The sequence below is a fragment of the Oncorhynchus kisutch genome, linkage group LG2, assembly GCF_002021735.2.
Source record: "Oncorhynchus kisutch isolate 150728-3 linkage group LG2, Okis_V2, whole genome shotgun sequence".
Classification (NCBI taxonomy): Eukaryota; Metazoa; Chordata; class Actinopteri; order Salmoniformes; family Salmonidae; genus Oncorhynchus; species Oncorhynchus kisutch.
The window spans coordinates 37868188-37886480 of NC_034175.2; the positions used below are offsets into that span (position 1 = coordinate 37868188).

General features: G+C 39.8%; 1 long non-coding RNA gene across 1 annotated transcript in view; it reads right to left on the bottom strand.

The window, feature by feature from the left end:
- Positions 1-4868: 4868 nt before the first annotated feature.
- The window catches only part of LOC109902356 (uncharacterized), a 113559-nt gene continuing 100134 nt past the window's right edge, over positions 4869-18293 (bottom strand). Inside the window, exon 2 of the long non-coding RNA XR_004203640.1 lies at positions 4869-6006. This is a non-coding gene — a long non-coding RNA (uncharacterized LOC109902356). The remainder of the gene's footprint in view (positions 6007-18293) is intronic.

The window sequence follows — 18293 nt, forward strand, 5'->3', positions numbered from 1 at the left end:
CTTTTGGACAATTCCTTCATAGGATATAATATTAGGAAATGAAGATACTGTTCATAACTTAACTTGTCTTAAAGCTTTTATGATATGCCAGTAGGAGGAATGAGGATAGGCTTTTGGTCATTTGGTTTTCAACCTCGATGAATTTTCCAGGCCCCCATGGACCTTTTCTTTTTCAGTAAGCTTAAACTTGATTAAACTTGTCATTCGATTTTTCTAAAAGCTATTGATATTGTTGGATCGCTCTCATTATTAGTCCTCTGACTACCTTATGTTTTCAGGCTATTCAAATAACGTTTTGAAATGGAACTCTGTTGCATTCATTGTCTGATGGGGAGAAAGCCATTCATAAAACGATGAAGCCTAGCCTTTATATTCACACAGCCTATATTCCCTTCTCCATTCGATATGCTATGTTTTTTTAAACAGCTTAAACAGTTTAAACAGTTAAGTGTCTGTTGTAAAAAAAAAAAATGTTTTAGGTTTAGGCTATAACTTAATAGGTTTAGGCTATAACATAATAGGTTTAGGCTATAACATAATAGGTTTAGGCTATAACTTAATAGGTTTAGGCTATAACTTAATAGGTTTAGGCTATAACTTAATAGGTTTAGGCTATAACATAATAGGTTTAGGCTATAACTTAATAGGTTTAGGCTATAACATAATAAGTTTAGGCTATAACATAATAGGTTTAGGCTATAACTTAATAGGTTTAGGCTATAACTTAATAGGTTTAGGCTATAACATAATAGGTTTAGGCTATAACATAATAGGTTTAGGCTATAACATAATAGGTTTAGGCTATAACTTAATGCCCATGCATCCAACAGAGAGAGATAAACTATATTTTCTGAATGCATATTTTGCACTGCTTTGGTTGAATTCTCCGCTCTGTCTGGCCTACATTCCTCTCTTGCATTCTGTAGGCTACATAACATACAGTATTTATTGAAAGGGCTATAGCAAATAGCAATAGGCAAATTACTCAGAGTATCACTTGTGTGGGCTATGAGACTCCATTCTTTACAGTGGGGAAAGTAGTATGAGAGTAGTATGAGACATGGTCTTTACTATTCCAGTGTGCTTACATAGTGCCTCATTTTTGTGCTAATTGCTTTTATTAAAGACTTGGATTACTAGTAAGGTTGGGTGGTATTACGATTGCATCATCTATCAACGATGACTGACAGCCATCGTTGATGGCGACGACGACGTAATGTGACAGACGATGGGTTAGCTTATTTGAACTTGACTGATGTACTGTATACTGAGTTTGAAGCATTTTAGTTTCGAAATCTTGCAAGTGACTCCGTCAGTGAAGATGACAGATCTGGTTGACTGCTCTTTCTCATCGACAAACTGCCCATATCTGCTTCAGACATAGCAGAGGAAACAAATAAAAGACCCAGTGCTTTCAAAAGTCTTGGACTTAACATTGGCCGGCTGGCCAATCTTCATAAATGGCGATAACCTTAGTCCATTCTTCGACAAGAAAGACCAGTTGTCTACTGATCAAGGATGTGTTCTGTGGGGATCAAGGGTGGCGGTACCTCACAAATTCAAGAGGAGACCGCTATCTGACCTGCATGAGGGACATCCAGGGATCACTCGAATGAAAACACTCGCGGCAGTTATCTGTGGGTGCCTTGAATGGATCAGAACATTCAGCAGCATGTAGGCCACTGCTCACCCTGTGAAGCTGTTCGGAACAAGCCTGCTAATGCACCTCTCAAATAATGGTCCTGGGCTATTACACCATGGGAACACATAAATGTGGATTACGCCGACATTGACAAGCAACACTTCCTTGTTGTCGTCAATGTCCATTCCAAGTGGATGGAAGTGTTTCCTACTCAACTGACCACAGCTGAGAAGACCATTAATCTTTTCAGACACCTGTTCGCATGCTTTGGACTAGTCAAGGAGCTCATTCCGGACAATGGCCGTCCTTTCACATCGAACGATTTCCAAATGTTTCTCAAGAACAACGGAGTATGGCACATCCTGTCACCGCCTTACCATCCGGCATCAAACAGAGCAGTGGAGAGAGCTGTGTAAACATTTAAGAAGGCCTGGACGAGACTCGAGGTTCAGTCTGTGCCCACCCACCAAAGGCTTCCCTGTTTCCTGTTTACTTACCATAACAAACCACACACAGTAACGGAACGTACACCAGCTGAACTGTTTCTGAAACACCAACCACGTACCCGCCTGACATTGTTGAAACCAGACTTGTCAAACACTGTGGCAAAGCACAAGCTAGAGCAGAAGAAATCTCATGACAGACACTCAAAGACTGTCAGAGATTTCAAAGAGGGAGAGAGTGTGATGGTACGTGATTTCAGACACACCAAGCGCGTGGAACTCAGGTGTGATCTTGCAACGCAGAGGACCTTTGACTTACCAAGTCTAAGTTGGTCATCGCCATGTCAACGTTCATGTGCATCATCTGCTACGGTCCAACGCCCCAGCTGAGACATGCTGAGAGAACAACAACAACAATAAACCCCCAGGATTGTTCTCCTGACTGTGGATGTACGGTAAAGACAGAGCCTGACGTTCCACCCAAACCTGGCCCTCCACCAGAAGCCCAGGAGGAGCGGAGATATTCTGTTCGACAGCGAAGGACACCTCAGCTGTTTCAGGAGGTAAAGAACGGTAAAACAAACAAACACTTCAATATGTCATAGATAAAAAGGAAAGAAAAATAACATTACTTCGGTTGGTTATTAGGACACAAGTTCCATCTTCGGGGCAGAACAATCCCCTGGATTTGTGTTGGGCTCTGAAAAGTCTGCTTCAACCCAGTAGTTGAGAAATGTTTAAGAATGCATTGTTCGGATATTGCATTAGTATTTCGCAAACATATTTACCTTGTTCTCTGGGAATTACAAGCCATGGAGGAGGATTGTAGTATTGGTGATCTATATCTGTCTATATTAGTTACTATGCTGTTACTGAGCAGTAATGTATTACGACAGTGTTATGTTACAACACCAAATAAGCAGCAGGACAGAACCATCGCTAGACCAGCACATTACAAGGACCACAATAATAAAAGGTCCAGATGCGCAATTAAAGGGAAATTACTCACTTAAAAAATCAATATGTTCATTTTCTTCTTCACATGGATTTAAGCATCGACACTAACTCAGAACATCCAATTTCGTTGTTTCTCTATGAACAATTGTAATTTTGAGAGTAAAAAAAAACAAATCTAAAACCAGGGAAAATAAAACTGAGAAACTATAATTTGGGAAAATATAAATAATAATTTGTGGAAGAAATCACAGATTTTTTAGGTCCCCATTAGAGTTGTTTATTGATCATTATTTTACCATGGTATATTGGCAGAAAACATAGAGCACTACTTTCTCTTGTACACAATGACCCGGGGAAGAGTTGCTGGGGAGAGGAGAAGAATGTGCCTATTTGAAAGCTAGACAAAAATGAGTAGCTCACAACATATTTTTTAAGTCGCTTGCATGCTAGAAAAGGTTGGAGACCCCTGGCCCATGCTGCCAGCTGACCTCGACTGGGCCCCACTGCTGTCAGTGGAGCACCTGTGGCATCTGACTAATCTATCACACAAATGAACAGATGGGCGCCACAGACAGCTCGTTAGTACCCACAATCCACAGGGGCCTCTGCACCATCACATCGTGATTGAGCTACAGTCATGAATATTCATCGACTTTCTTCTCTCTGACAATGTGTAGAATGTTAAGGCTATGGTTCTATTCAACATATTTGATTGGAGATGGTTCCAAGTTTTGATTTTCTTCTCATGCGCCTATGGCTATTTAAAAATATATATACTGGTCAGGTCCATTTTATGATCAACAAAGACTTGCAATATGTCAAAGACAGTTGGGAAAGCAGATCTTTGAACGTAATAGCCTTGTGTAGGTCTACACATGAATGAGTATTTGCCAATGGGAGTTATGCTGTGGTGAGGTATTACTTTTATACTCACTTATATTCTTTATGAAAATAAGTTTTGCCCACAGCAGCTGAGCCCAGCTGCTTGGCTCCTGTGTGTTGTGTGAGTCATTGTTTGGAGTTTTTCCAGACCTCACCAGTTTCAGTTATTTTAAATCCAGATATCTGCTCACCATTACAAATCGTAAAACCGTCCAACATGGTTCAATCTGGTAAGGCCCCTACATTGTTCAACTGTGTTTGATCAGGCCCTTGATCAGTGTCTTTAAAGTTCCAACACAGCAGTACATCTATATACTGTATTAAATCATGTCTGTGTTGCTTTCAGATACAATGGTGAAAAATAAACAAAAATAGCTTCTTAGCAAAGTGCAATTTCTCAAGCAAGAATTTAGCAAGGACTGTCTGGGAGTGGTCTGTGTGGAGGGGAAAACTGAAAATGAGCTGTTATTGGGAGACAGATTTGGAACTCTTTCTTAGTGGTATATTAACTAATTTCCTGCATTGTGTTGTTACCATGAAGACCGTAACTCCATCCCAGCAAAACAGGCTGACATTTCAGGCAGTCTTTTCAAACAGCTCTTACACTGAAAGGGCATTATTCTAATAATACTGTGATATTGTGAACCTCATAGCGTGAACACACACACACATATATATATATATATATATATATATACACATATATATATTTTATACACACTACCAGTCAAAAGTTTGGACACACCATTGTAGAATAATAGTGAAGACATCAAAACTATGATATAACACATATGGAATCATGTAGTAACAACAACAAAAAACTGTTGGCTGCTTTTCCTTCACTCTGCGGTCCAAACCATCTCAATTGGGCTGAGGTTGGGTGATTGTGGAGGCCTGGTCATCTGATGGGTCAATATCACAAAACAGTACAATTTGGACCATGCAACATTTTAAATGTTTATTTCAGAATTTGTGTTCCTTTTAAGTTTTACTATAAAAAGGAAATATTAGACGTGTAGAAAAACATTTTGGCCAAGCTCCAGCACTAAGAGTTAGAAAATAATGAACACATTGACAGTGAATCAGCCATACAATATGTCCACCCTGTTACGGACATGCACTTATCGGTCTTTAATTACTTTCATTAGACTATTTTAATCATATATACATTTTCATGAAGCTATGTGTGTCCCCTTGTCAACCCTGTCCATTTGCGCTGGTCAAATTCTAAAGATGTAACAGATTTTGAATACAATCTGTGGTTTTATACAGAACTTAATCTAATTTGCACCTTATCTTTCTAAATAGAGACAGGTATTAATTATATGTTATCCAAGTTTATGATTGTGTGGTGTTGGTCATGTCTTACTCTGTAACTGAATTAATTTGAAAAAGATGCCAAGATAACAGGGTGGACAGCTATAACGGAACAGAACTTAAATTAAACCCTGAACACTGAATAGACATCTACATAGTAATACATGTAGTAACAACATTGGAACTGCTATTTAGTTACATATTCATTGTGAAAAACAACACAAAAAGGCATTGCCGGTATAAAATCATTGGAATTAGCATTAAAACACATTCCTGTTCGTCTCTCTCGCTCTCTCTCCCTTCCCCTTTTTCGATCTCTGGCATAAGACAAATTATCTGTCCATCAGAGTACCAACAAATATCTTCCTTTGGGCTTGGCCAGAATAATTTGTTGATGCCATTCCGGTGCATGCAATTCACCTTAATGTTATGTTCCTCTACATCCATGATGATGCCAGGGTATCCTTCATGGTCATAATTGACAACACACCACTCCCCTACGTGATTAAGTTCAATGGTGCCAGGTCGCCATGTGGTGTCAGCCTTGTCATGAGATGCAGGGAGCTGGTTAGATGCTGCAGGGTCACCCAGAGATGCCTCTTTGAGCTGAAAACAAGGACAGTCCAACCACTATCCTTCTTCCACAGACAAGTAATGTCCCTGTATTTTATCTGGCCTGGTGAGACACTGATAACCTGATGAATCTTCAACGTTCCTTTAATAGATGTAAACTTGAGATGGTTTGGACCGTTATAAGGCAGGCATCTGAGGTGAGAAGAGATAGCACATGATAAGATATAACGGGTAACAAACACCTTATACATTTAAATATTCAACCAGCTACTGTACAATAAAAATGTATGTACAGTTGAAGTCGGAAGTTTACATAAATTTAGGTTGGAGTCATTGAAACTTGTTTTTCAACCACTACACACATTTCTTGTTATTGAGTAGCTTGGATGAAAGGTGCCCAGAGGTGCCCAGAGTAAAAGGCCTGCTTCTCAGTCTCAGTTGCTAATATATGCATATTATTATTAGTATTGGATAGAAAACAGTCTGAAGTTTCTGAAACTGTTTGAATGATGTCTGTGAGTATAACAGAACTAATATGGCAGGCAAGCACCTGAGAAGAAATCCAAACAGGAAGTGAGAAATCTGAGGTTGGTATATTTTCAAACCATTCCCCATTGAAATCCCATTGCGATATGAATGAAGATTCACTTCCTAGGGCTTCCACTAGATGTCAACCGTCTATAGAAATTTGAATGAAGCTTTTACTGTGTTGTGGGACTGAATAAGAGCAGAATTAGCCATGTGTCTGGCAGTCACGCGCATTCCACATGATATCCACTTGCGTTCCATTCCTCCTCAAGACACAAAGGAATTCTCTGGTTGGAACTTTATTGAAGATTTATGATAAGAACATCCTAATGATTGATTATGTACTTAGTTTGAAATGTTTCTTTGACCTCTAATATAACTTTTTGAAAATGTTGTCCGAAAAAATGTTCGAGCAGCACCAGCGTTTGGATAGGTGTACCAAACGTGCTAACAAAAGTTGCTAGTTGGACATAAATAACGGACATTATCGAACAAATCAAGCATTTATTGTGGACCTGGGATTCCTGGGAGTGCATTCTGATGAAGATCATCAAAGGTAAGGGAATATTTAGCATGTAATTTATGGTTTATGTTGACTACAACATGGCGGTTAATTTGACCTGATTGTTCTGAGAGCCGTCTCAGATTATTACATGGTTTGCTTTTTCCGTAAAAAATAATAATAATCTGACACAGCAGTTGCATTAAGGACAGGTATATCTATAATCCCATGTGTATAACTTGCATTATCATCTACATTTATGATGAGTATTTCTGTTCAATCGATGTGGCTATGCAAAAATCACTGGATGTTTTTGGAACTGGTAAATGTAACGTGCCAATGTAAACTCAGATTTTTTTATATAAATATGAACTTTATCAAACAAAACATACATGTATTGTGTAACATGAAGTCCTATGAGTATATAAGCATATTTGAAATCGGACACTGTGGTGGGATTAACAGCAAGACTACCTTTAAAACGAAATAAGATACATGTATGTTTGAGGATTTTAATTAGGAGATTTCTGTTGTTTTGAATTTGGCGCCCTGCACTTTCACTGGCTGTCATATCATCCCGTTAACAGGATTGCAGCCCAAAGAGGTTAACAAACTATAATTTTGGCAAGTCGGTTAGGACATCTACTTTGTGCATGACACAAGTAATTTTTCCAACAATTGTTTACAGACAGATTATTTCACTTATAATTCACTGTGTCACAATTCCAGTGGGTCAGAAGTTTACATACAATAAGTTGACTGTGCCTTTAAACAGCTTGGAAAATTCCAGAAAGTTATGTAATGGCTTTAGAAGCTTCTGATAGGCTAATCGACATAATTTGAGTCAATTGGAGGTGTACCTGTGGATGTATTTCAAGGCCTACCTTCAAACTCAGTGCCTCTTAAAATAAAGTGGGGATCTTAACTGACCTAAAATTGGGAATTGTTACTAGGATTAAATGTCAGGAATTGTGAAAAACTGAGTTTAAATGTATTTGGCTAAGGTGTATGTAAACTTCCGACTTTAACTGTATGTGTGTATGGGGAGGAAAGAGGGTTACCTCTGCAGACTGCAGCAACGCAATAGACTTGGCCCTGGCTCTGAGTATCCTTTTTGAATCTCTCCATTTCTTCCTTCCTGCAGGCTGCACCCTGTCACTGAGTTCAGCTATTGCCTTCTTCTTCCCTGTCTCTTTATCTTTCCTCCCTCTCCTTCTCTAGATACCCTCTCCTTCTTTCTAGGTCAGCATTACGTCGTTCTCTGTATTGCCGCTGTCTTTCAGCTGCATTAAGAGGGGGTGCCATTCCTTCAGAAAGACCCCGATTCAATTAATATGTATTTATTCTTAAAATACTATACATGCTATAAATACACACTGTATTTACTTAATACAATTCATGAACAAAGACACATACTTTGCAACACATTCCTGCAAAATATCCATTTGTCCACCCTGTTGAGTGCATGTCCACCCTGTTACGTGTACATGGATAACAGTGTGGACAACAATATGGACATTTTGAGCTAAAATTAGCAACTCTGCTCCAAGTGATCGTGATGAAGCTAGGATAATGGCTGCCACTTGAAAAGGAATTTGCATTGTTCGACAAATATATTTTGAAATTATGAAGTTTGATGAACGTCTTTTATATTTTTGCTTAACAGGGTGGACACGTTATGCTTTCCCACAACACCTGAAAATGTAATAGTATGAAATCTAGATTACTCACCAGGTTCACCACATTTGTTTTCCCGCCAAGGAAGTGACATAATTTCCTGTTTGTGATGTCATTGTAGAAAATATATATTATTTGGGCTGCAATTTCTGAGGCTGGTAACTAATGAACGTATCTTCTGCAGCAGATGTAACTTCCTTTCCTGTGGCAGTCCACATGAGAGTCAGTTTCATCATAGCGCTTGATGGTTTTTGCGAATGCACTCGATGAAAATTTAAAAGTTATTGAAATTTTCACAATTGACTGACTTTCATGTCTTAAAGTAATGACGGACTTCATTTATCTTTACTTATTTGATCTGTTCTTGTCATAATAAGGGCTATCTTCTTTATACCACCCCTACCTTGTCACAACAGATCTGATGGGCTCAAATTCATTAAGGATATTCCACAAATTAACTTTTAACAAGGCACGCTTGTTAATAGAAATGCATTCCAGGTGACTACCTCATGAAGCTGGTTGAGAGAATGCCAAGCTTGTGCAAAGCTTTCGTCACGGCAAAGGGTGGCTACTTGGAAGAATCTAAAATATCTCACTTTTTGGTTACTACATGATCCCATATGTGTTATTTCATAGTTTTGGTGTCTTGACTATTATTATACAATGTAGATAATAGTAAAAATAAAGAAAAACCCTGGAATGAGTAGGTGTGTTACTTTTTCTTTATGAAGCCCCCCTGGTCTCCACTCATTACCTGTATTAACTGCACCTGTTTGAACTCGTTACCTGTATAAAAAGACACCTGTCCACACACTCAATCAAACAGACTCCAACCTCTCCACAATGGCCAAGAACAGAGAGCTGTGTAAGGACATCAGGGCTAAATTGTAGACCTGCACAAGGCTGGGATGGGCTACAGGACAATAGGCAAGCAGCTTGGTGAGAAGGCAACAACTGTTGGCGCAATTATTAGAAAATGGAAGGAGTTCAAGATGACGGTCAATCACCCTCGTTCTGGGGCTCCATCCAAGATCTCACCTCGTGGGGCATCAATGATCATGAGGAAGGTGAGGGATCAGCCCAGAACTACATGGCAGGACCTGGTCAATGACCTGAAGAGAGCTGGGACCACAGTCTCAAAGAAAACCATTAGTAACACACTACGCCGTCATGGATTAAAATCCTGCAGCGCACTCAAGGTCCCCCTGCTCAATCCAGCGCATGTCCATACAATGTGATTTTCTGCATTTTTGTTTTAGATCCCGACTCTCACAGTTGATGTGTACCTATGATAAAAATTACAGACCTCTACATGCTTTGGAAGTAGGAACACCTGCAAAATCGGCAGTGATCAAATACTTGTTCTCCCCACTGTATACTTATTTTCCACCATAATTTGCAAATAAATTCATTAAAAATCCTACAATGTGATTTTCTGGATTTGTTTTCTCATTTTGTCAGTCATAGTTGAAGTGTACCTATGATGAACATTACAGGCCTCTCTCATCTTTTTAAGTGGGAGAACTTGCACAATTGGTGGCTGACTAAATACTTTTTTGCCCCACTGTATATAAACACAGAAAAAAAATCTAGTTTTAGACTGCACTGGGCATTTACATGATAGCTCAGGGGGTTCATCAATGATGACCTGTCAGTCAATAGTTGGGAAGCCAATCTGCAATGAGGGTGGGACAAAGAAGTGATGGACCCCTCCATTAACAGACAGAGCCGTCCCCAGACACAGGCGACCACGGCCGGTCTCAACGTTGTGTCAGTCTGCTGCTTCCTTATTTTATTTGCTGTCCGGAGTTTTAATCTGCCCCGCTGATTGCTTCTTGCCTTCCTGGGCTGCCAAGCCTGCAGAAGCCAATCAGGCAGCAGAGCTTTATGTCACTGTAGCCCAGACACAATCAACTGTGGAGATTATGGTAATGCCGTCACATCCCGGGAGCGGTGTAAGCCTCCGCTCAGAGATAAGGCCGTAGGACCTAGTCGGAGCATACAGTGGACAATTAGTTTCTAGTTCGGGATCAACTATCATTTCCCAGACACATTTCCGAGAGCTTAAATGGATTCATAATCCACCCGTGTGCCCGAGAATTCCCTCTCCTTGAACATTGGTGTGATTTTTGGGAGGTTTAAGTCACAGGCTAACGTAAGACCACAACAACTTCTTGCATGGTCAGCTGTAGTGTTTTTCAACTTTAGGTGTACTTTAGCTCCGCAGGCTGTCTTGTGATGCAAAGATGACCCAGACTTGATACACGGATGGTCATTATTTTTATGCTATAGAGATAAATAGCAGCATAATGATGATTGCTCCTGCAGTTTATTGTGCAACGTTTCAACCCAAAGATCTTCGTCAGGCTTCTATTTTCATGTCATGAGTATTTTGTTATACCCAGAAGTGGTAAGATATTGGATGTACTTACACTACATTTGAAAATGGTAATTCTTTGTCATTTTTACTTAAAACTCAACACTTATTTCTCTCCGTTTTGAAAAGCAAGTGGCCTCAGTTCATTTACAGCCAACCTCTGTGTCAAGCACCCATTTAGTTTGAACTAGGAGAGTGATACACAAATCCAATCAGAGGTGCATTAACCTTACAGATGGATATTATTCAAACACTGCATAGTCTTTTGACAAAAACACCAATCTACATGTATCAAATAGTTTCCAGGAAACCATCAAATGAAAGATTTCCATCTGAATTTCTGGAGAAAACTTATCTGTAGAGGCCTCTGAAGCATCATGTCCTTGATGCCATGGAAGGCTTTGAAGGCATGCTATGACATATGAAAAAGTTAACATAAGAGTAAAACGATGTTTATATTAATATAAAAAGCAACAGAATCCATCCCTGACGTCAATGGTTTGAGGGAATTGAAAGGAGCTATTCAGTAGACCTAGACAAGGATTGAAGGGCACTATAGATGGATTCGTTGTTTAGCAACAAAACTGATGTGTGAGCAACTATGGGAAAAACAGACGGGTTAACTTAGATTTGTTGTTAACTTAGAAGTGTAAACTATATTTCGCCAAATCTTTTCTGAATTTTTTTATTTATTGAAAACAAATACATTTGCACAATGAGCACTTGTTGTCTTTCAAATACATTGTTAGTTTTTGGTTAGCTAGCTGACAAATTGTAGACCTATTAGCATAGACATGGCATTAGTCAAAACACCTCAAAGCAAGACATGGTATCAAGAACAAGATGAATATATCTGACACAAGCCACCTACAATTTCCCACATGGCAGCTTCTTGTCATTGTTGCCAACTATTTGGCCATCCAGAATTACAACACAGACTTCTGCCCAATTGAACTGCGCACATCGTTTTCATGACGTTGTCAGCTAACCCATCTAAGTTGACAAAAGAGCCCACAAACGTCAAGGGCAGATACAAATATATAATCAAGTTAATAGAATATGACAAAGACAAGAGTCTGAGAAACATTGCAGTATCTTCAAACGTCTCCATTCATGATGACTGCTGAACAGATTAAAAACGTGGATGATGAATGATCCATGACTCAAGTGAATGGTCCTGGACTCAATTGTATATTAAAAGTTATTGTGTTTTATGAATGGTGTATGTTCGTCAACATACTTAAGTGTTGTTTTCCTGATTGGAATGCACCCCGGTGAGTAACTTGTTTACATCAATGACTGTATATATGAATGGACAAAGCCATCAATTATGTGACACTATTCACTCCTATGTGAAGACTCAATAGCGCATTGAAGCCAAATTAAGTCGGTTAAGATGGCATCTCAATGAGACATAACATGCACATTTTGAGCTACTCCGGGAAATGTTGGAGCCTAGCTCAGTGCTGCCTCCACTCATTGGGTAACTCAAGTTGAAGGCCAACCGTGGTACTGTAGGCTGCCTTTAGCAACTAAATTATCCATATAATATCTTCTGTGTACGATTTCTAAATAATCGCTTCAAGACATACATCTGGTGTATCATAAGCAATTATTGGTACCATGATTGTCGTCTAAAAATATATATTTACACAAAAGATTGACCACAGAGTTTGCCATTTTTCTATTCACTAATGGGGGGGATCATATTTTCTGCTAACAATGCCTACAGTACTGCGGTCGGTACTGCAGGTAACTTCTGTGGCTTCAGTGAGAGTGGGAAGTCTTTCTCCACTGGTTTATACCTATAGGAGGTTTGTGAGATTATACTCTAGCCCTATTGATTTACTTTACTCATTACTTTGTCATGGATCCCCCCAGTACTGCTGCTCATTCCGTTTCCGGAGGTCTAGGTCACCGGCTTTCTAGGCTTCACTGAATGAGATTCATTATCATTAACTCCGGACTGTCTTTTCTGATTACACACACCTGGTTCCCATTTCCCCTGATTAGTATGTTATATACAGTTGAAGTCGGAAGTGTACATAAACCTTAGCCAAGTGCACCAATCTCTCTTGTAGCAAAGGACCTCCACACCATGATGCTGCCACCCCCGTGCTTCATGGTTGGGATGGTGTTCTTTGGCTTGCAAGCCTCCCCCTTTTTCCTCCAAATGTAACGATGGTCATTATGGCCAAACAGTTCTATTTTTGTTTCATCAGACCAGGGGACATTTCTCTTTGTCCCCATGTGCAGTTGCAAACTGTAGTCTGGCCGTTTTGGAGAAGTGCCTTCTTCCTTGCTGAGCAGCCTTTCAGGTTATGTCGATATAGGACTCGTTTGACTGTGGATATAGATACTTTTGTACCTGTTTCCTCCAGCATCTTCACAAGGTCCTTTGCTGTTGTTCTGGGATTGATGTGCACTTTTCGCACCAAAGTACGTTCATCTCTAGGAGACAGAATGCGTCTTCTCCTGAGCAGTATGACGGCTGCGTGGTCCCATGGTGTTTATACTTGCATACTATTGTTTGTACAGATGAACTTGGTGCCTTCAGGCATTTGGAAATTGCTCCCAAGGATGTACCAGACTTGTGGAGGTCTACAATTGTTTTTCTGAGTTCTTGGCTGATTTCTTTTGATTTTCCTATGATGTGAAGCAAAGAGGCACTGATTTTGAAGGTAGGCCTTGAAATACATCCACAGGTACACCTCCAATTGACTCAAATGATGTCAAATATCCTATCAGAAGCTTCTGAAGCCATGACATCATTTTCTGGAATTTTCCAAGCTGTTTAAAGGCACAGTCAACTTAGTGTATGTAAACTTCTGACCCACTGGAATTATGATACAGTGAATTATAAGTGAAATAATCTGTCTGAAACAATTGTTGGAAAAATTACTTGTGTCATGCACAAATTAGATGTCCTACCTGACTTGCCAAAACTATAGATTGTTAACAAGAAATGTGTGGAGTGGTTGAAAAAAAGAGTTTTAAATGACTCCAACCTAAGTGTATGTAAACTTCTACTTCAACTGTATCTCTAACCTCGATTTGGATGAGGACTTTGTCGGCGATGAAAGACATGGATTGTCCCGGACCAGGCCAAAATACCAGAGAAGGAGGAGACGGCGCTATAAACCCCGGCATGCAGGATACCTGACGAGACTAGGTCTAAGAGTGGATAAGTCGCCTCTACCCTCCGTTCTATTGGTGAACGTGCAAACACTGGAGAATAAACTGGACGAGCTCTGTTTGAGACTATCCTATCAACGTGATCTGAATAACTGTAACATCCTATGTTTCTCAGAGTCGTGGCTGAACAAGGACATGGAAAATATAAATCATGCTGTTTTTTCTCTACATCGGCAGGACAGGACAGCAGCTTCAGCTGGTGCGCAATCTCTAATATTAAGGAAGTCTGGATGTTCTGCTCAGCTGATTTCAAATACCTCATGATAAGCTGTAGACCATTTGGGCTGTGATCGTAATTTGATAACCGTGTAACTGACAGTTGTTGAAGACAATCATGAAAATAAAATAACTCAAAACCGTTTAACTTCTTGGATATAAATTTATAAATTAAATTTTGGGATGAAAAACGTTCCCGTTTTAAACAAGATATTTTGTCATGAAAAGATGCTCGACTATGCATATAATTGACAGCTTTGGAAAGAAAACACTCTGACGTTTCCAAAACTGCAAAGATATTGTCTGTGAGTGCCCCAGAACTGATGTTACAGGCGAAACCCAGTTAAAGATCCAATCAGGAAAGGCTGCATTTTTTTAAACAGCCTCATGCCAATGACTCCTTATGTGGCTGTGAAGCAGCTAGGAGTCAGCTTACGTTTTCCACGTTTTCCCCAAGGTGTCTGCAGCATTGTGACGTCTTTTTAGGCATTTCCATTGGAGAATGGCTGTTAGAGACCATATAGGGTGAGTGGACGCATGGTGTCTCCCGGAGAAAACGTAAAATACTGAGGTAGCCATTTTTCCAATAGTTTATGAGAAACCAACTGCCTCCACGGATATATTATTGAATACATATGTTAAAAACACTGAGGATGGATCCTAAACAACGTTTGCCGTGTTTCTGTCGATATTATGGAGCAAATTATGAAAAAAGTTTGGCGTTATAGTTGAAGTATTTTCTGTCGATTTCTCAGTCAAGCAGGATGAACAAACGTGACGTTTTTCGCCTCCAAAAATATTGTTTTTGGAAAAAAGGAACATTTGCTCTCTAACGGAGTCTCCTGAGTGAAAGCATCTGAAGTTCTTCAAAAGGTAAATGATTTAATTTGGTTGCTTTTCTTACTTTTGTGAAAATGTTGCCTGCTGCCAGCACAGCCTAGCATAGCATTATGCCATGCTAAACTTACACAAATACTTGTCTAGCGTTGGCTGTAACGCATATTTTGACAATCTGAGATGACAGTGTTGTTAACAAAAGGCTAAGCTTGTGTTTCAATATATTTATTTCATTTCATTCGTGATTTTCATGAATAGGAAATGTTGCGTTATGGTAATGAGCTTGAGGCTATGATTACGCTCCCGGATACGGGATTGCTCGACGCCAGAGGTTAAATAGGCCTACATTCATTTTGGTATACAGTACCAATCAAAAGTTTGGACACATCTACTCATTAAAGAATTTCTTTATTTTTACAACTTTCTACATTGTAGAATAATAGTGAATACATAAAAACTATGAAATAACATGTGGAATCATGTAGTAAACAAAAAAGTGTTGCTGCCAATGTTTACTGACACCGGACATATTCAACCGGTGTTAAGCCTTCAAAAATAAATCAGGTATTCTGAACTCTGGCACACTAAGACGTGAGTCTTTTGTTAAGAAATGTAGTTAGCTCGATAAACAATGAATCCCAACACATGACGTAATGTTAGTTAGCGAGCCAGCCAGCTAACGTTAGCTAGCTAGCTAACAGTACACTAAGTTGAAAATAAAAATACTGTCAAAATTAGAGTGGAGTAGCTAGCTAGCTAGCTAAACAATGGACCATAATCACAACTCATGACACTACTACCCTGCATGAATCTGCAGGTAGCTAACTAACCAGTTTCTATGGCTATAACTAGGCAAGTAAATATGTCTGAATTATGAAGAATAAGATCATACAGATAACGTTAGCTAACGATAGCTAGCGACCAAACCAGCTAAAATTAGCTAGCTAACAGTACACTTGAAATGAAACCCCTTTCTGTCAATATTAGAAACGTGTAATATCTGAAAATGTAGCTAGCTAGAGCATCTTACCAGTATACATCATGGTTGGACGCGTCACCTGTCTGATGCCATGTATGGTTGCCCTTACTAGTTTGATGATGTAATCCAGACTGGTGTTTTCTCCATCTCCTTAGCTATCATACTCAAATTCCACTGATTTCAAAACTCGGTCCTCCAGAAAGTGGAGAGCATACACATAACGTTAGCTAGCTAACAGTACACTTTAACATGACATTCGGTTTATGCAGTTTTACTATGCAATGCATTTAAAAAAAGCCACGTTTGACACGATTACCTAGACATACTGACCAGCTCCAATAGACAGACGCGTGCTATATGGCAGACCAATACAAGCTCATCTCTCAGCATGTCCAGCCCACTCATTATCTCTGCCAATCATGGCTAGCGGGAAGGTTGCTCTCGTTTTCTCTGACTAAACCAACTAGGCTCGTAATTTAACCATTTTATTCATATTTACAGATGGCAAACAAGTTTGATATTAACCTTTTCATGTGTGAGTTCCAAATATCTCTAACTGTCGTCCCAGCGTGAGTTTTTCTATGCACGTGATGTTAGAACGTTCTCTCCATTCCATAATGTGATTGTTACGCAACAGTACATTTAAATCGGCGCTGCCCTCAAACCGAGGCATGCAGCCTGTTTTTTATTTTCTAAGAACAGTTTGAATAGAGGTGTGTTCCGCCTCCTCATTCATTCATGTAAAATTTGTCATTTTTACTTTTGCGGAACAATTGTTTTGTTGACATTTCTGACCCGGACAAAATTCCCTAAGCACTTCCCAATTGTTTTTGCAGTTCAAGTCTGGAGACATTTGAGCGTCTCCCGTCCTGCACACACACACGTGTTCCACATTTTCCATCTGTTGCCTGCATCGCATTCATTGTTGTTTTCGTTACCAATAATAACTTTGGAAATGTGTGCGTTTCTATCAAAGTATGTACCTTAGTAGGTTATAATAGTTTCTGTATGTCGTGTTATGTCACTTCTACTGTAGCATAATATATTTGTGTATATTCCTTATAACCGCGGTCACGCGAGGTAAACGTTTATGGTGTTCTATTCAATCGTGCTTATGTAGCTAGCTACATTCATCTATTAGCTCTGTAAAACAATGCTAATTGCATCAGAGAAGTATTAGCTTGTGTTGTATTATGAAGCTACCCTGGCCTTATGACTCCCAAGTGGTGCTGCGGTCTAAGGCACAGCATCTCAGTGCTAGAGGCATCACACCGACACCCTGGTTCAAATCCAGGCTGCGTTTCTATCAAAGTAAGTGCCTTATTACGTTAATAGTTTCTGCATGTGAACGGTCTGTCCATTTTTAGAAAAAATACCTTGTTCAGTAATCATCTCACTTGTTAGTTGGCGGTGAACTATGTGGACATTGAGGACAGCATCGATCAGATGGAAAAATATCTTATTATACCACTTTGTCGTTTTCCAAGTGCATTCCACAAAGCTGTTAATCATGTCCGACTTATCCACTGCCCCCATTCTGAGGTTATAGTCAAGCACACCGTCTGGTTTTTCTCTCTCTGTGGCCGACATGGTTGCTGTATGGACAGTGGAGAGGACATGGACGTTTCGCTTGTCATGCCACTTTACTGCCGGTTGTTGACTATTCTCCTTGAACTCCCCCTCCCCTCTCTGCATCTTCCTGCATCTGAATTCCAGCATCCCCTTCCTGTTTGACCGGACTATGCCACAGGCCTCTGTGCTGTTGGAGAGCAGATGCTGGAAGAGTGTGGGACTGGTGTAACAATTGTCCACATACAAAGTGTGTCCCTTGCTGAGACGAGGAGCCAGCATGGTCATCACCACAGACAAGGCCACCACAAGCCCCTCATACGCATCAATGCTATTGTGTTAGCATGCTAACCGCTAATTGTCCTCAGCCTTTTCACTCCTGTTTTAGCATCCCCTTTAATCACTGTGTTGCTAATTAAGCAGGGCCGGCAGGACGGCAGCAGCATTGTTGACTAAATGCAGGCATTGCAGCAGAACTAGGAAGCAGTTGCAAAGAAGGTAGTTGCAAACAGGATCTGTGTTCTAGTATTCTCTTACGGAGTTCTTCTTTACTATCCCCACGAGAAGGACTGTCACCAGAAAGGTATACATTTCACTAA